The sequence below is a fragment of the Chiloscyllium plagiosum genome, unplaced genomic scaffold, assembly GCF_037043375.1.
Source record: "Chiloscyllium plagiosum isolate Xiang-an unplaced genomic scaffold, Cpla_swu_hap1 HiC_scaffold_21, whole genome shotgun sequence".
NCBI lineage: Eukaryota > Metazoa > Chordata > Chondrichthyes > Orectolobiformes > Hemiscylliidae > Chiloscyllium > Chiloscyllium plagiosum.
In genome coordinates this window covers 88515812-88536003 of record NW_028270159.1, presented here as the reverse complement: position 1 = coordinate 88536003, position 20192 = coordinate 88515812, and the positions used below count along the sequence as shown (strand labels likewise).

General features: G+C 44.0%; 1 non-coding gene and 1 pseudogene across 1 annotated transcript; both read right to left on the bottom strand.

Moving 5' to 3' along the window:
- Positions 1-20192, bottom strand: part of LOC148146481 (uncharacterized) — a 181252-nt pseudogene that overhangs the window by 57279 nt on the left and 103781 nt on the right.
- On the bottom strand, positions 12021-12112 carry trnar-ucu (transfer RNA arginine (anticodon UCU)). Its single transcript is given in 2 exon segments — positions 12021-12056; positions 12076-12112. It is a non-coding gene; the product is annotated as a tRNA-Arg (tRNA).

The following is a 20192-nucleotide window of genomic DNA, read 5'->3' as shown; positions in this document are numbered from 1 at the left end:
TGAGAGGTGGCAAATGGAGTTTAATGCGGACAAGTGAGAGGTGATTCCTTTTGATCGGAACAACCGGAATGCAAAGTATTTTGCTAATGGTAAATTTCTTGGTAGTGTAGGTGATCAGAGAGATCTCGGTGTTCAGGTAGAGAGATCCTTGAAATTTGCCACCCAGGTTGACAAGTTTGTTAAGAAGGAGGAGAAAGTGAGGTCTTCAGATGCTGGAGATCAGAGCTGAAAATGTGTTGCTGGAAAAGCGCAGCAGGTCAGGCAGCATCCAGGGAACAGGAGAATCGACGTTTCGGGCATAAGCCCTTCATTCCTGAAGAAGGGCTTATGCCTGAAACGTCGATTCTCCTGTTCCCTGGATGCTGCCTGATCTGCTGCGCTTTTCCAGCAACACATTTTCAGCTCAAGTTTATGAAGAAGGCATACAGTGTTTTAGCTTTTATTAATTGAGGGATCGAGTTCTGGAACCATGAGGTTATGCTACAGCTGGACAAAACGCTAATGCGGCCGCACTTGGACTATTGTATACAGTTCTGGTCACAACATTATAAGAAGAATGATGAAGCTTTGGAAAAGATGCAGAGGAGATTTACTCGTATGTTGCATGGCATGAAGGGAAGGTCTTACGAGGAAAGGGTGAGGGACTTGTGGTTGTTTTCGTCAGAGAGAAGAAGGTTGAGAGGTGACTTAATAGAGACATATAATATAATCAGAGGGTTTAGATAGGGTGGACAAGGAGAGCCTTCTTCCAAGAATGGTGACGGCGAGCACGAGGGGGCATAGAATTAAATTGAAGGGTGATAGATATAGGACAGATGTCAGAGGTAGTTTCTTTACTCAGAGTGTAGTAAGGGTATGGAATGCTTTGCCTGGAACGGTAGTAGATTCGCCAACTGTAAGTACATTTAAGTCGTCATTGGACAAGCATATGGACGTACATGGAATAGTGTAGGTTAGATGGACTTCAGATTGGTATGACAGGTTGGCGCAACATCGAGGGCTGAAGAGCCTGTGCTGCGTTGTAATGTTCTATGTTCTATGGTCTAACTCCCACTGCTTCTATTCAAGGGTGCACTTGCGTTCTGTTCACTGTTTCATTGTGCATTATCTGAATGGCATTTTTACGAACGCCCATTTTCGCAAACGTGCACTGCGGCCTTCGCAGCTTTATCTTTCCACAAGGGCTCCCACAGGGTGGAAGGTAAGGAGTTGCAGGTTATTCACCCAATGATATAATCCTGAGGTCTTCCAATACCTCTCCTGCATGTCGGAGTACTCAAAACAAGGGTTACTCACCCATCACCGGGCAGCTAAATTTCAAATTTTTCATCATTTTCTACAAATCTCTTGACTGTCTTCCCTCTATCTATCACTGTCATGTCCTCCAGCCCACTCAAGAGAAAATAGAGCTGGTCAATATTATGCAACCCAGCCAGCGGACATGACACCCAAGATTATGTTTAAAGTGCACTCTCAGATATTCTGCATTCCCTCGAATTCCAAGCTCCGGAGCATGTTCGATTTGAACTGTTTCACGTTTGGTGCCTAAAAGTCACCTGCCAAGGCCATAAATTATGAATTCCCGTGGCAACGTAAATCGCACCAGGCAAAAGGAAAGGAATTACTCACCAAGTGATTAAGAAAAACTGCAATACATGCTGAAATCAAGGGCAATGAGCTGGTATCAATACTACATCGTGCCTTTTATATAAAAGAAGCTTCAAAGCTTTTACTTTGTGTGAGTTTAAACAAATGTTGATCCCTGACACATTATGAGATATTGGGAAGCTGACAAAGTGTTATATCAAACACGTGATCAAAGAAGTGGGTTTCAAGTCGTATTTTGTCACACAAAACGAAGCTTGTATCACAAAACTGAGATGACCGAAGTTTTTCTGCTAGAGGTCATCATCTTTTGTCAGTCTCAAAACGCTTCATATGTTAGTGCTACCATAGCTCAGTGGTTCGAGCCCGGAGTTGTAACATCGATTCACACTACAACCTTGCTGAATTTTCTTGCAACTGTTGCAGCAAGCATCCGAAGGTGCGTTCTCTGTGTTGTTAGGAATTAGTTTTGAAGGAATAGCTGGAAGTCATTTTATAGGCAGACCCTACTCCCCCACCCCCCCGCCCCAGGCCCCATTTGTTTCTGTTTGGAAGTCCACATACGTGTTTTTTCCTTCGAGGAACATGAGGATGACAAGCTTCTGATGCGAATAATGCCTTCGTTTGGCATGAAGAACAACGTGATTCATGAAAAGCAGAAAAGAAACGGTGAAACAATGGGGGACGAAAACGTACAGGGATGCGGTTGAATGCTTCTGTTCCTTATGTAGAGACAGTAATCTGCTGGAATCCAATTAAACAGGCAGGAAGTTGGAAGAACACAGCTAGCCAGGCTGCCTCAGAGTTGGAGAAGTCAACGTTGAGCAGGTACCAATTATTGCCGATTGGGACAGTCCTTGAGGTACAGCCTCCCGCCTGTTTACCCCTCTGCTTATGTAAACAGAATCGGTTTTAAAGCGAGTCATGAAGAAAGAAGAGGCCAAACGGGTCAATTCCTCATTTTATGGAAGTTGGGCTCTCCTGAGGCCTTTGTCACTTTCAAAAGATGTCTCTGTATAGTTCCCTCTATGGGTCAAAATGAGGTTCAGTTCTCCCGCAGTTCATGAACAAAGTTGACGGTATCTGACTTCAGTCTCATTCACTGGTTCATTTGAGATTAAAACTTTGCAGGGAAAGTCTCATTCAGATGAACACTTCAGATGTCAGGCTGTGGGCCAATTAGTGGAAAATGGAAACGAGAATATTTGGATATTTGATGACTGCCACTGACATAATGTATTATTCTGTGCTCTAAAAGCACGGTGTCACAAACACTCTTTTTTGGAAGGAATTTCTCATCGCAGGAAAATAAACCTATGCTGTTAAGAGTAGAAGCAATTGCACATGCCGTCCTTCCTAGTCGACTAGTGGTTACCATACAGCGCTTTCACCGCTGTGGTTTGGATTAATTTCTTGGTCAGGGAATCTGGGTTTATTGTTTCTGATAAGGGCAACAACACAAGTCGAGCGTCTTTGACATTTCAAATGCGTCCGAATGTGCCTTGAATAATTGTGCAGGGCCGCAAGTTGGCTCACTGGTTATCACTGCTGCCTCACAGCGCCAGAGATATGATTTGCCGACAACTGGGTCGACTGTCAGTAAGTTGCCTTATTCAGGAGCAAATGAAGAGAAAAGGGGTAAGGAATTGTTCTGTGAGGGTCAATTCCAGGAGGATTTGTGTGCATTTGTTGCATCGAATAGGCAATTTCTGAACTGTAGGCATTCCATGTTCCCTTATTGTGTTGCTTTAGCACATGTTCAGACAGGGGAGAAAAGTGAGGAAAAACAGTCACGACCCAATCAGTGATTGATCCATTGTGCAACAACCAACGGATTCACTTTTGACTGAACTAGCTCCCATTTTCTCTACATTGGTAATGGTAGTATACAGCATTAGAGCGGGTTTTCATGTGTTGGTTTGGCCCCAGCATCCTTTCTTAACATGGACTATACTGGGACATAAATAGATGATAAAAGACATGGATGGCGATGACTGGAATGAAAAGACGTCAGGAAGAATGGACAGCGTTTACTTGGAAACAGAATAATGGAAAGGAAGCCAACGATGTAGTGGGGGAAAGTGCCATTGGAAAAGACAAAGCGGGGTTTCATGGGATGGTGGAAAAGACGAATAGATCATGTGGCGTGAAACTAGGTAAAACTGAGTTGTGTCCGTATAGAAGGTTTCTAGGCGATGTGAATTTGGTGAGAGTAAACAGGAGGGAAATTCCCTCATTCGGATGGATCTATATCTAGGGTATAGAACTTGAAAACCAGCAATGAATGATAAAGAGAAGTTTGGAGCTCGCATTCTTTTTCTTTCTACAGCTATTGAATTCGAAAATGCTTACTTTTTCTCAGGAAAAAAATATTCAGAAGTTGATTCTAAAATATTTGTAAAGATTCGTGCAGACACACAAGGAGTGAATTTCACCGGGACAGGGAGTCTGGGCGGCCAGAATGGGTACACGGTACGTGCACACTCTCTAATTGGTTAACGTTAATTGGAAAGAAAACTCATAACACCTGCAACTGAGCACGACTAAGTGTAGAATGAGCTGATTGTGAGGAAAACTTTAGCAGCTTGTTCTACGTGAACTTCTATAAAATGTAAAGGAACTGAGCTGTTTGTGTGAGCTCAGCATTAAAGGAAGCCGGTTAGCACAGTCTGCTGCATAACTGGTTTATGATATAAAGTGATGCCAACAGTGTGGGAATAATTCGCGCAATGTATCAGCATACCTTCAGGATCCTGATCTCCCCATTCAGCTAATACTTTAGGAGATGGCGACAATCAAAGTGAAACTACACTATCGTGAGTTGGAACTGACCTGCCGATGTGATGCACCTTTGTTCCTTCATCTGTCGCATTAGAAACTTTGGCTGCAATCACAGAGAAGGGAGTGAGTCCATTTGCTGCTCACTCATCTCCCGCAACCATATCTCGTGACAAGACACGAAAATAATTCCTGTTTGAATTCTGTAATCTTCATAGCAGTATTTTGTCATTTCTATTCTAGTTTTTCTGATAACAGGCAAAATGTCCAATGAGATAAACCTAATAACTTTTGGATTGTTTTAATGGACTGTGCGAGTTTGCAGCAAAATTAGTAATATGATACGAGCTAAACATCCTTTCCAGAATTTAACACAGCGCAGGATCAGCGACATGACAAACGTCATCGACTTCAAAAATCACCTCTGTATCTCTAGTGAGTGATGGATATTCACTCAGGGAGTCTTTATGGCTGATCTTAAGTGACTGAGGTATTTCCCAAGGACAGAACACTCCACAAAATCAGATATTTTTTGAATAAATGCTGTTTTACTCAATGTTCGTTTGCAACTTTTAAACATATATATATTAAATATTAAATATATATGCATACACACACATACATGCATACGCACACACATTTATACATATGTTTACATACACATATGTACATACATATAGCTCGCACATTCGACGGGAAGAACATTCGACGAGGAGGTTGAACAGTTCATCCACTTTATATTGGCGATGCCTCGTGCTCCCACGAGGAGGTTGAACAGTTCATCCACTTTACCAACACCTTCCACCCCGATCTTAAATTCACCTGGACCATCTCAGACACCTCCCTCCCCTTCCCAGACCTTTCAATTTCTATCTCGCGTGACCGAATCGACATGGACATTTACGATAAACCGACCGACTCCCACAGCTACCAAGACTTCACCTCCTCCCACCCTGTCCCCTGTAAAAACGCCATCCCACATTCGCAATTCTTTCGTCTCCGCCGCATCTGCTCCCAGGAGGACCAGTTCCAAAACCATGCAACCCAGATGGCCTCCTTCTTCAAGGACCGCAATTTCCCGCCAGACGTAGTCGACGATGCCCTCCACCACATCTCTTCCACTTCCAACTCCTCCGCCCTTGAGTCCCGGCCCTCCAACCGCCACCAGGACAGAACCCCACTGGCCCTCACCTACTACCCCACCAACCACCATGTACAACGTATCATCCGCCGTCATTTCCGCCACCTCCAAACAGACCCCACCACCAGGGATATATTTCCCTCCCCTCCTCTATCAGCGTTCCGAAAAGACCACTCCCTCCGTGACTCCATCGTCAGGTCCACACCCCCCACCAAACCAACCTCCACTCCCGGCACCTTCCCCTGCAACCGCAAGAAATGCAAAACTTGCGCCCACACCTCCCCCATTACTTCCCTCCAAGGCCCCAAGGGACACTTCCATATCCGCCACAAATTCACCTGCACCTCCACTCACAACATCTATTGCATCCGCTGCACCCAATGTGGCCTCCTCTATGTTGGGGAGACAGGCCGCCTACTTGCGGAACGTTTCAGAGAACACCTCTGGCACACCCGGACCAACCAACCCAACCACCCGTAGCCCAACACTTTAATTCCCCCTCCCACTCCACCAAGGACATGCAGGTCCTTGGTCTCCTCCATCGCGAGACCATGGCAACACGACGGTTGGAGGAAGAGTGCCTCATTATCTGCCTGGGAACCCTCCAACCACAAGGGATGAACTCAGATTTCTCCAGTTTCCTCATTTCCCCTCCCCCCACCTTGTCTCAGACAAATCCCTCAAACTCAGCACCGCATTCCTAACCTGCAATATTCTTCCTGACCTCTTCGCCCCCACCACACTCCGGCCTATCACCCTCACCTTGACCTCCCTCCACCTATCGCATTTCCAACTCCCCTCACCCAAGTCCCTACTCCCTACCTATTATCTTAGCCAGCTGGACACACTTTCCTCATTCCTGAAGAAGGGTGTATGCCCGAAACGTCGATTCTCCTGTTCCTTGGATGCTGCCTGACCTGCTGCGCTTTTCCAGCAACACATTTTCAGCTCTGATCTCCAGCATCTGCAGTCCTCACTTTCTCCTAGAACATTCAAATGGCCGACCAACCAATTCCAAATATTCTGAATTCACACACACACACACACATATGTGTGTGTGTGTGTGTGTGTGTGTGTGTGTGTGTGTGAATTCCGAACATTAGAAATGGATGGTCGGCCATTTGAATGTTCTTTCTTTAGAATGTGAGAGCTTAGAGTTTACAGTAATGTCCGTGACATTTGAATCTACGGGAATTGCACCGAACTCCATCTCCTTGGCAACAGCTTTATGGAACTGGAGCTGAACATTGGATCTTTGGGTAATCTAAGGTGAATTGAGAGGAGTTATAGGGAGGCAGTTACACTTCAGGTACAAGAAAAAGGTCGATGGTATACAGTCGGGAGACGAAAAGGGAACATGCAGCAAGTGCAGGCATCCACTTTGGCTGTGCCCATCTGTAACAAGCATACCATATTTGTTACATTTTTGGGGGATGTCCTACGAGGGGTAAGCCATGGGGTACAGATCTCTGACACAGTGTTTGTCCCTGTGATCAGAAGGGTAGGGGAGAGGGGAGGAGAGCAATAGTTATTGGGCACTACATGTTGAGGGGGACAGATTACAGTTTCAGTGGGAACAGGGCAGGCTCATCATTGATGTGATACCTCCAAGTTACCAAGGTTTGTGATGTCTCGCAGCGCGTTTTCTGGATGGTTAAGGGGAGGGGGAGCAGCCCGAGGTCATGTTTCACATATGCACTAACAACATATGTAATAAAAATGATGTGGATGTATGGCAGAAATTCAGGGATCCAGGGTGACATCTTAGATCGAGATCAAACAGAGTTGATCTCTCTGATTGGTTACACATGCCACGTTATAGTGAGGGAAAGAACAGGGAGAGAGCAGATGAACACGTGGTTGTAAGGATAGTGCAGGTGATAGGGATTTGGATATCTGGATAGTTGGGGCTCATTCTGGAGTCGGCTGGACCTCTACAAACAAGATGGTCTTCACCTGACCCGGAAGGGTACCAACATCCTGAGTGGATAATTTCTAAAGCTCCTCAGAAGGGTTTAAACGAATTCAGCAGCGGATTGCGAACCCGAATTTTAGCTGGAGTTTGCTGGAAGTTTTGAGTGGTTCGGACATAAATAGGTTTTCGGGTTTGCGAGTGAATGCTGGCAAGGATGAAGGTGGTTTGAAGTCTGTCTACTTCACCGCTAGGAGCATCTGGGTTAAAGCAGGTGTCATGGGTTGTTCACTGGGACTTCAATATTGTGGCCATTTCAGAGACATGAATGGAGCACTGAAATGAATGGTTTTTCCTGGCACCTCAGTTTCGATTTTTTCAGTAAGAACAGGGAAGTCGTTAAAAAGGGGGAGATGTGGCATTTTTTGTCAAAGACAGTGCTATGGTAGCAGAAAGGATATTTGGTGAGGACCCGACTCAATCTGCTGAACTAGAATGGGCTGAGATTAAAATCAGGCAAGTGGAGGTCACCACCAAAATGTTCTAGAGATATGGAGGAAAAGATTGCAAAGATGATTCTGGATAGGAACGGAAGTAACAAGGTCGTTGTAGTGGGGAAGTTTAACTTTCCAAATATTGATTGGAAATGTTATTGTTTGAGGAACTCTGATTGGTCAGTCTTTGTCCAATGTGGGCAGGAGGGTTTCGTGACGCAGCATGGAGACAGGTCAACAAGATTCAAAAACATATTGGATTTGGAACTGCGTAATGAAGCAAGTCAACTGTTCGATTTGGAGATAATTGAGCACTTTGGTGATAGGGACCATAATTTGGTATGTTTATTTAGTGATGGATAGGAATATATATATATCGCAGAGCATGAGGTATCGCTGGGAGAAAGGCCAGTATGATGCGATCAGCAAGAGTTAGGATGCACCAGATGGGAAAGTAAATGCAAACCTGAAATATGGAGCTTGTTCAGGTCAGCGCTCATGCATGTCCTTGATAAGTGTGTGTGCGTCATGCAGGGAATATGAGGTTGAGACAGGGAGCCATTTTTACTCAAAAAGTTGAATTTCTTGTCAAGATGGAGAAGGTGGTGCATGTAAACATGTAATACGAAAGCTGAGTTAGGGCACTTGAAAATTAAAAGCTAGCAAGGAAGGGCCAAAAGAGAGAGCTACTCAGAGCAAAGAGGGGACATTAAAAGTCTTTAGCTGACAGGGTCATTTAAAACGCGGAAGCTTTCTCTTGTCATTTCAAGAATAAAAGAATATCTAGGATATGATTTGGGCCTGCCAAGAACAGTAGGAGGACGTCGTCAACGGAGTCCGAGGATAGGAGAGCCGCTGAATGTATATTTTTCATCATATCTCAAATGAAAAATACAATGCTGTCGAAGAGAATTTTGAGATGCAATCTGTTAGAATAAACGAAATTGATATTCATAAAGATGAGTTGTTAGCAATTCTTGAAAGCCTGAAAATAGATTTGTCTTCTGGGCTTGATGGGATGTATCATAGGTTTCTCTGGGAATCGTGGGAGGAGATTGCAGAACTTTTGACGACCAACTTTATTTCGTCAGTGTCTATGTGATTAGTGCGAGAAGACTCGAGTTCAGCAAATATTGTCCCCTTCTTCACGAAGATTAATAGGGAGAACGCTGGAAATTATAGAACAGTGAGCCGTATTTCCTTGAAGGTGAAGTTTTGGGAAAGGTTATGAGAGATATGATTTATGATAACCTAAGCAGGAAGAAGTTGATTCGCTACAGTCAATAAGATTTTGCGAATAGCAGGTTGTCGCTCACAAACTTTATTGAGCTCTTTGAAAAGGACAACAAACAAGTGGACGAGAGTAAAGTGGTTAACATTCTGGATATGATTTTCACGAATGCACGGTCGGCTGTTGCATAAAATACAGAGACATGGGATTGAGGGTGATTTCGCGGTTTAGATCAGTAATTGGCTCGCTGAAAGAACACAGACTGTGGTAGTTAATGGAAAATATTCATCCTGGAGTTCAGTTATTCATGGTGTACCACAAGGTTCCTTTTAGGGTCCACTGCTGTTTGTCACCTTTATAAATGACCTGGGTTCGAGCATGGGATGATGGATGAGTAAATTCGCAGAACACACTAAGTCGATGGAGTTGTCAACAGTGCCGAAGTCTGCTGCAGGTTACAGACGGACATGAATAATCTGCAGATCGGGGCTCAGAGGTGGCATATGGAGGATATTGTGGAAAAGTGTGAGGTGATTTACTTTGGAATGAACAACAAGAATAAAATGATCTGGGCTAATTGTAATATTCTTTGAAGTTTAGATGAGCAGAGCGATCTCGGCATCTATGTATATAAAACTCTGAAAGTTAACACACACGTTGATGGATTTGTTTGCAATGAGCACAGTGTGTTAGTTTTTATTAGGAGAGGGATTGAGTTTCAGGGCCTAACGATCCCTTTGCAGCTCCAGAATTGTGTCTGGTATGGCCAAACTTGTCGAGTTCTGGTCGCCACATTATAGGACGGATGTGAAAGCATTGGAAAGGTTGTAGACAAGATTTCCTCGGATGCTGCCTTCTGTGAAGGGAAGGTCTTACGAGGAAAGGCTGAGGGACTTGAGGCTGTTTTTGATAGAGATAAGAAGTTTGAGAAGTGAATTAATAGAGACATAAAAGATGATCAGAGTTTGCCGTAAGGTGGACAGTGAAGGCATTTTCTTCAAATGGTGATGGTTGGCACAAGAGCATATCGATGTAATTTGAGTGTGATAGATGCCGAGGTAGCGGCCTTTCTCAGAGAGTAGTAAAAGTGCAGAACGCCTTGTCTTCAACAGTCGTAGACTCACCAACCTTCAAGGCAATTAAATGATCATTGGATAAACCTACGGCTTATAATGTCAAATTGCTGGTCAGATGGACTTCAGATTGGTCTTACAGGTCGGTACAACATTAGTGCCAAAAGCACTTTATTGCAATGTAATATTTCGGGTTTAAACTGTTCTTCAGCTTGAATTTGCAATCATCTCTGGTCAGTATCAGTAAAACAAACACCTGGCGAGAATCTAATGCAATCCAACTTTGGCAGTTCATGTGCTGCCATTCTGTCATGCAAGTACAGAAAGCTAACTAACTGCACCACTGGATCTGCCGTCTAATGGTGACGAACGGCTCCTGATCTTACCACTGGGCCCCTCAACCCAATTACTCATTTTTTTTTCTGTGTATCTGAAAGGACACGCAGTGCAGAGGTGGCTATACTGATAATGGATCATCGATTATGAAGCATCAGCTTCAGGAAAATGGCATAGATAAATGTGGTGGAAATCGGTTTTATTGAATACTGCATACATTTACCATGGCTTCCTGCGTTGGTCACAGGCAATGTTATGTGGCCATTGTACTGGGATTTTCCTTCTATCGGCTTCAATTCGTCAGTGAACCCGATTCACTGACATTTCACAAACTTCCTTTGGCATGTTCATCTGAGACATCAACCCACACTACACACAACATCAACAATGTTCAGCATACTATGTGCACGAGCATGGAGCATGGTTTTTATGCACAGTGAAGATTGAATAATGTTCTGCAAGGGCAAATTAAATTCAGTTTAATTCGTAAAGTCGCAAGAATCCAGAGTAAGATTCAAAATGTCAGAAATTCACGTTCATTACCTTGGCCAGAATTCCAGCCCAGCAATGGGGAAATATGCCCCTGAATCCCCAGCATCCATGCAATTGCTTGCTCCATGTGTCCACTTGGAAACCTATGTGAAGGAACATTCAGCCTGAAGGAGAACTTGTGAGAATCCTCCGCTGTCTGATCTAAAGCTGAAACAAGAGCTGTCTATTCCAGCCGGGAGGGAAGCGAAGTGGAGATGAGACCAAAATATTATTTGGCGTTTACTTCATATTGTCCTCATTGTGATTATTTAAAAACCTTGGCCAGAAATGGCACAGACACAAAGGAGCAGAAGGAGGTCATTCTTCACACCGATCCTGTCCTGCCACGTAATTTGATATCATCATGGCTCACAGAACAATTTTATGTCTTTTTCCAGCCCATCCACAACATCTACTGGCTGACAGGTATTTATCGATCTCTACCATAAATAGACATCGATAATGTAAATCTAGATTAGATTAGAATTTTATATTACATTACAGTGTGGAAACAGGCCCTTCGGCCCAACAAGTCCACACCGACCCACCGAAGCGCAACCCACCCATACCCCTACATTTACCCCTTATCTCACACTACTGGCAATTTAGCATGGCCAATTCACCTGACCTGCACATCTTTGTGACTGTGGGAGGAAACCGGAGCACCCGGAGGAAACCCACGCAGACACGGGGAGAACATGCAAACTCCACACAGTCAGTCGCCTGAGGCGGGAAATGAACCCGGGTCTCTGGAGCTGTGAGGCAGCAGTGCTAACCACTGTGCCACCGTGCCGCCCATAAATCTGTGGGAGGAAAATGTTCCGTTTCGAGACAGTTAGGTTTATGCACGATTATTACTGGTTTTGCAGATAAGCAGCCGAGTCTGGTCTGACCACTTTGCAAAACATCAATTCAAACTCGACTCTGATGGGATTCGAACCCACAACCTTTGAATAACACTCTGAATAGAGATGTAGAAGTCCAACGCGCTTTCCATTGCGCCACAGAGCCGCGCCAGCCGTAATCATTAAGCACACTAGTTTGCCTTTGACGCATTGCATTCAGGACACCCATCTCGCGCCTGTCTGTCCTCGTCACACTTTCTGATACCTGGTCCTTATCCACTCGTGCTCTGGCTCATCAAGTGTTCGGCTACAGACTGCTGAAACGTTCTCATTACACTTACCTTTACCACATGTTCAGATAATGATTTCCAGATAATCAATACTCTCTAGGTGAAAGTATTCTTCCTAAATCTCCTCCTTGTCTCCTGTCTTCCATTTATGTTACTCTGTTCCTTCCCAATACAGGCTTATCTCTGTCACACATATCTATCCTCTTCATAAAATGAGCACGTTAATCGGTTTCTTATTCAGCCTTCTCTGGGCTTAGAGCAACATCCCCAGTCTAGCTCGCGTACCTTCACAATGGGAGTGGTCAAAACCTTTCCATTCTTTTCATCTCCTGTGAAATTCTCCTCCTGCATTCAGACGCTTCCAGTATCTGGCGATTACAACAGAAAAACAAAGTTCTCAGAAGAAAAGACAAAAGGTCTGAACAAAATCAGCAGCTCTTGTCTATCTCTGATGAGGAAGGAAAGTTAACGCTTCGAGTCCAACGATCCGTCTTCAGAACTAATGGGAAGGGAGGGTGGGTGAAGAATGTGTAAGACGGCGGACGGTTTCTAAAATGATTGAACTTGATGTTGGGTCCTAAGGTTTTCATGGTCTGTCGGTAGAAAATGAGTTGCGTGTCTTCCAGCTTGTGTTGTGTCTTGAAGGAGCACTGCAGCAGAACAGAGACTGAAATGATGGCCTGGGAACACAGTGTCTAGATTTGAGTGGTGCTGGAATAGCGCAACAGTTCAGGCAGCGTCCGAGGAGCAGTGAAATCGACGTTTCGGGCAACAGCCCTTCATCAGGAATACAAGCAGAGAGCCTGAAGGGTGGGAACACAGTGTAATGTTGAAGTTATAGGAGACTGGAAGATCGGGATAGTTTTTGTTAAGTCTGGACAGATCGTAAGTGATCTCAGCTTTGTCACCGACTTTATTTTCCTCTCTCCATTGGAGAGAGATCACATTCTGAGCAGGAAATACAGTTGCCTAGATTAACTGAAGTGCAGACAAATCTCTGGAACATGCGACCGGGAGCTTCCAGAGTGAGGAGAGATATCTGAAACCAGCAGGAAATGGAACTGACAACATCGAACGTTACAATGCAGTACAGGCACTTCGGCCCTCGCTGTTGCCACAACCTGTAAAATAATGTAATGTCCATTGTAATGGTAAATTAACATTTATTTTGAATCCAATAAAAGCACTGGGAAACAAATAAGTAATTACCTGACTTTGCAGAGGCATGTGTTGCAGATAGACAGAAAAAAATGTAAAGTTAAACCGAAATAATAGCAGACATACAAGGCCAGTAAACTACCATATCAGGGACAAACAGTCAAGGAATGAGAAAAAAAAATCCTTTTGATGTGGAAGGCACCTTTCCTCACGTACCATTGGCGAAGGCATCCAGCGAGAGGTGGCAGAATTTGAGACGATGCATACTGCAGGCACAAAAAAACGAAAGATTCTGTTTTCAGCGACAATGTGCGTACCTGGTTCAATGTACACATCAGGACAGATATGAAGAAACTAAATTGGCTAACTCAGGCAGATGGAGCAGTCCAGGTAACCCCCGCAAAGAGGGTAGCCTGGCGATTAGGTATGATAGATGTCTCGGACCCAAGATTAAGAAGGGTCACTACTGAGTGCAGGGCAAAAGGCAAACGTGATGTGGGGTTCATAGGAAGCTATGAACCCATAAGAAGAGCCCGGAAGTCTGAGTATCGTCCATGCAGAGCACGAGACCCGTTAAAACACGAGGCTGTCAAAGGATACTACTTTGCATCCCTCCTGAAAGCTTTAGTGATAATTCCCTGTGGATAATCTCCGGTGAGAGCCCCATTTTTCTGGTCAAAAAGGCAAACATTCCAGGTGAATCGGGGAAGGGGAGCTTTGTTCAAGACCTGCAGGTAGTCAATTATGCTGTTGTTCCGCCCGCCCCAAATGTTCCTAATCCTTGTACTATATGAGTTCAAATTCCACCTGACAGTAAATGGTTCTCTGCTATGGATTTATCAAATGTCTTCTTTCGTGTACCGGTACACCCAGAAAGTCAATTCTGGTTCACTTTTCCACTCAAAGGCAAATCATATACATTCAAGCGACTTTGTGAAGATGACTGTGAGTCCCCCACCATAATTAATGAGGCTCGATGCTGGAGTCTGGAGATTCTTGTTTTAACCCCGGGGTCAGCGCTTCTGCAGTATGTAGACGAATGCTTAATAGCAGCACCAACAGAGGAACAATGTGAGAAAGATACGCATGTGTTGCTCTGCCATCTCGCCAGGAATGGGCACAAAGCTTGTTTCGCAAATCTACAATTTGTGCAACAAAGGTGAAGTTCTTTGGTTATTTCCTGTCTGAACAAGGGAAGGGCATTGGTCAAGACAAAGTTCAAGCAATCCAGCAAATTCCAAAGCCTCACACGAAGTAACAATTGCTATTCTTTTTGGTCATGCACTCTTACTGTCGATTTTTTATCCCACATTACACAACACTTGAGGCGCCACTAAATGAAATTTCCAATGGCTTAGAGTTTCAGAACCAGAGACCATTGCAGTTGAATTAAAAAGGCGCTCCAAACCACACCTACACTGGGCGTCCGAATCCAAACAAGCCTTTTGTACAAACGGTAGATGCATTACATCTGAGCTGATGCAGGAGAATGTGGGAAAATTCAGGCTTACATTTTGGCTATAGGATTGCCTATATGCCTGCAAGCCGTGGCTGCAGCTGAAAAAGTTTGTTGTAGCGTCCAGGGACACAGTTGGCTTTGGAGAATTAACCCTCCTGGTCCCATATGCATCCTTACTGTTTTCCGAGAAAAACACAGCACACATGTCTGCAGCACGTTGGCTCAGAAACAATACTGTACTATTGGAGATGCCTAACATTACAATAACGAGATGTAACGTCCGTAATGCTGCTAGCCTTCTCGCCACAACAGGAGACAGAGACCCACATGACTGTGTCGCTGTAACTCACCAAGACCAGACGTGCAGGATTCACAAACTCAGAATCAGGATATTGCGTTTTTTTTTGTGAATGGGTCCGCATGCAGGGGCAAACGGACAGGCCAGAATTGTGTTTGGTATGCTGTAGTAACTACCCACGAGGTAGTCAAAGCAGAATCACTCCCTTGTCATCTGTCAGCTCAAGCAGCAGAGCTAATTGCCTTGACTGAGGCATGTCAATTGGCTGAGTGAATGATAGTGAATATTTACACAGACAGCAGATAAGCATTCGGGGTTGTACATAATTGTGGAACTCTGTGGAAACACAGGGGCTTCTTGACCTACACTGGAAAGTCCAAAATACACCATGGCCTGACTTCTGACCTCCTGGAAGTTGTCCTACCGCCTAAATCATTCGTTGTGTGTAAATGTGAAGCCCACACGAAAAAGTACGATTCCCTTTCTCAAGGCAATGCGAATGCAAACTCACCGGAAGGACGGCAGCCCAGCAGCCGCCAAGTGGTCAGTTGAAATGTGTATGTCAAATATTTGTAATCCAAAGCAGACTTATGGGAGGTCGAGTCGCAGGCCACGCCGAAGGACAAGCATGAATGGAAAATGGCAGGGTGCAGAATGAGGGAATGGGTGTGGTGTGGCCCCATTGATAAACCCTGTCAACGCGATCATTATTCCCATTCCATGCCAATTAACACACAGTGAGGACCATGTGTCAAAAGGGGGGATGTAGCGAATAAAGTGGTATGATTTTATCTTGATATTTAATTTGATTTTCGTGGTCGAATCTGTAAGTCCTCTGCTGACATTGTGCAAAATAATTTTCGAAAGGTCATCTTAGTCAGGCCGGGACTGAGGTTTAGAAAAGAACAAAAGTTTCTGTTTTTTTTGGAGCTTGCTGTGTTTACATTCTCCCCGCCTCACTCAATGTAGAAGGACTTATACACTTCATTTCTGTAAGTCCAGGTGAGACACTTTGTGACGCGGGTAGTTTCATTGGCAAAGAAAAAACATTTATCCCCATGAAGCTTCCTTTCATCCTCTGTCTGCCCATTCATTCAATTTGATCACTGCTATTCTGATAAATTTCACCTCTGCTCTCCTGTTGTTCTTCCGTAATTCGAGGGAACGTCGAACCGAATCCCAAAATCATATTAATGTTCGGTTGTTCATGTTACATCAATGATCAGACCAGAACAAGCTAGCAGGAAATTGAATAACACAAAAAGTATTTTTAAAATTCCTTCCAGAAAATTAACCGACTGCAAAGTCAGAATATGAGAAATGTCAGAGTGCACTGATATTTAGCCCATTTCACAATGCACAGATACACCTAGACGAGTTCAGTCTTTGCGAAATGTTTATTTATAATTGTGACAATTCCCTGGGGCAGATCCTCCCTCAATCCACAAAAATGTATGCTGCCAAAAACTATTTCAGTTCAGATTAAAATGGCTCAGGATACTTTCCATCAACACAAAGGTTACTGCGCCATGTCAATTGAAATGTATCCAGATAAGGTTAGAACTTCCAGCCTTGTCTCCCACATCTCTCTATTTCAGTTGCTCCAGCCTAGTTTTGAGCTCCCATCCTGGGCGTTTCACGCGCCTCTCTGCCTTCATCGAAGAACTGCATGCTCACGGACTTGGTCACTGGCAGAAAGAGTAGAGATTCATGCGTTCATTCCGCCCTCAAATTCCGATCGGATCTTCACAACTGCGTCGCTAAATTTCAGTGATTCCAGACCTGGAAACCGGTGGGATTGAAGTGTGCAATCGTAGTTACAACCTTGTCTCGAGGCACTGGTAAAGTAACGATGAGAAACTTCGTTGTTATTTAAACCAACATTTCAACAATTTGTTTGCTAAGCCTGTACATTTCATCTTTTCTCGAAATTTATCGAAATCAGTCTTCAACAATCTCAATGATGGACTCTCCACAGCCACTGAGGACATCGAAGATGATGATACAACCCAATCTCAATAGGTTACCCTCTTGTGCATACGGTGCTGTTCCTCGCAAATCTTAGCCATTGCATTTATTGCTTTTACTGTTGGTTATTTTTTCATGAGATCGTATAGTGGCTCGTCCTCTGCATTGTGGCCGAAGCAACCTCCATTCAAATCCGAGTATCAGTAATGCGCATTTGTTCCATGTTACTCCACATAACCCTTTCAAAACAAACGCATAAAGGAAGAAGTCAATTTTTAAGGTCAAAATGCTCTCGAAGGTGATGATTTTTTTGCTTCAAACTTTATCTGCACCTAATCTCGGAGATGGTCCTCCCTTTCCCAATCACTATTCTTCCATTCTATCCTTCCTCACATGCCACTGGGGCATTGCACAAAGTAACATTCACTTTCACATTGACACCGTTAAGTTAGTGCTGCAGCTGTCACTCTTGTTAGGTGAACTTGCACCAATACCACCATGAGGAGCTTTAAGCCACTTAATGCAATCAGATAATGTGGTTGGGTTATCAATCCTCATGTAAAGTGTTTGATTTGCATGGACCAGATATCATTGGAGCACTGGGTTCATGAAAAGGACGCAGAACAGTATCGAGGAAAAGAGACTTAATTGGAAAAGACCAATGTTTGCGAATTCCCCACATTTATTTCAAGTCTTTATTCGTCTCTCGCTAGAGTGTTATGTATAATTCTGCAATTCACATAAAAGAAGCGATATGACAGCTGTGGAAATGGTGCAGAAATAATTTGCCAATATATTGTCTGGATTGAAGAACTTCAGCAATGAAAGAGTTTAGACAGACTGGCCTTGCTTTTGTGAGAGCAGGAGAGATTGAGAGGAGACAGCATTGAGATGTAGGAAATAATGAGGGGCATGGATTGGGTACACTTAACGAAAGATTTCTCGATGATGGATGGATCAATCGATCATAGATTTAAGATAAGAGTCATAAACGTTCGAATAGCTCTACAGAATAAAAAAACTTTATCAGCTTGCGAGTCATTGGAATCTGGACATCACTGTCCCTTTGAGTCAGAACGGCAGAAATTCTAATAATCTTCAGAAATACTTAACTGTGAATTTGTAATCCTTAAGGCATACAACGTTAAATGATGGAAAATGGGTAAGGATAATTAAGCAGGTGTTATTGACAAGAGCATGCACAAGTAGCTTGCAGCCTCAGTTAGCTCGGACATCCACCGGGTGGCGTTTGGTAACCTCAGTTGTCACGTGGGTTACCAGTGTTCATTTTCCCGCTGGGGCGGCTCTGACTTTTTCTGGGGTTCAAGGTTTCTGTAAAGATCTGTAGTTCCGGTGAAGGGTGCAGATGGTGTGGGGATGTTCGGTGGTTTTTTGAAGTTGGTTTGAAGCCGTTTCGTCCGCTTTCTTTGTGATATCTTCAAGGCAAATGAAATTCGTCTGAAGCGCTGCTGTCCTGCAGCATTTCATTTGTTCACCTCAGTTGTCACGTGGGATGCCAGTGTTCATTTTCCCGCTGGGACGGCTCTGACTGTTTCAGGGTTTCAAGGTTTGTGTAAAGATCTGTTGTTCAGGTGAAAGATGCAGATGGTGTGGGGAAATTCGGTGGTTTTGGGAAGTTGGTTTGCGGCCGTTTCCTCCCCTTTCTCGGTGATATCTTCAAGGCAGATGAAACTCATGTGAAGCTCTGCTGTCCTGCAGCGTTTCGAATTGATTTGATTTATTTCCCACTGCTTTCAGTTGCTGTTTTTTGTCGTTACTTTGCATGTCCTAGTATGCTGAGTCCAAATTTGTTGTCGAATTTGTTGTCCTCATCATCGCTGTGCATTGTTACTCGGGACAGCTGGTTGTATTGTTTAGTGGATCTTCCAGAAATATTTTGCAACAATAGATATTTCCGCAGATTCTTTGTCAAAACCAACGCCAGAGGGACATGCCATTACCCAACAAACCAAGCTCTCTACATTATAGGTAAAAGTATGTCTCGGCACCACTCGGAGTTATGAGACAGCATAAACCGAAAGACATATTTGACAACAACTCACCAAAAAAATGGACCAAATACCCATCATAGGCAAGACAAATTTGGAAAAAAAATATTGCATGTCGTGACTGCAGGAAACATTATACAGGACAGACAACTCATGATACGCATTCTTGAAGATCAACTTGACATGAAACACCACTGCTAGGTGTCCACAGTAGGTTGACTCATGACACTGAGTGTCGCTGATTCCGTGGCTGGAATCTCGCAATGTGTGACAGTCTGTAGCAATGGAGAATGTGTTGCTGCAAAAGTACAGCAGGTTAGGCAGCATCCAAGATGCAGGAGAATGGATGTTCTGACATGAATACTTCATCAGATATTCGGCCAAAACGTCGATTTTGCTACTCCTCAGATGCTGCCTGATCTACTGTGTTTTCCAGCACCACACTCTTGACTCTGATCTCCAGTATCTACAGTCCGCACTTTATACTCCGTCTGCAGCATTAGTTAGTTCCTTGTGTGCGGGAACTATTGATATTACCAATGTAAAATTCGATTGCTGATTGATAAATACAACCAGGTCCGCAGCCCAAAAGAGTGTTTCTATTGTTTTGAGTTTCCTGGCTGTACAAGGTGTGCTTCTGAGATCGCACAGTTTGCGGTAGTCTGGGGAGCGGCTGCAGTTATCTGCGTTTACATCCGAGATGCTATTGGTGCGGTTTGATTTGTTCTTGATTTGTGCAACAGTAACACAGTGACAGATCAATTAATATTCAACGAAGACAGACCGACGTGGAACATGTCGAGGTGCTGGTGATATTTGATCAGAGATTACCGAGATTCAGGAGAAACGAATGTTGATTTCTTTCGGGTGGTGATGAAGAACAACCAGGGAAATAAGTCACCAGAGGGTATAGTTTACAAGGGCACTCATAGGAAGCAAAGTGCGAAATGAAACGTACAAATGACGACGACAGATGAAGGATGAGAGTAATCATGGGTAATCAGACTTCCACTCCGCAGCTCCCCTAATTCCCACACCCAGCCCCATTGTAAACAAATGTTAGA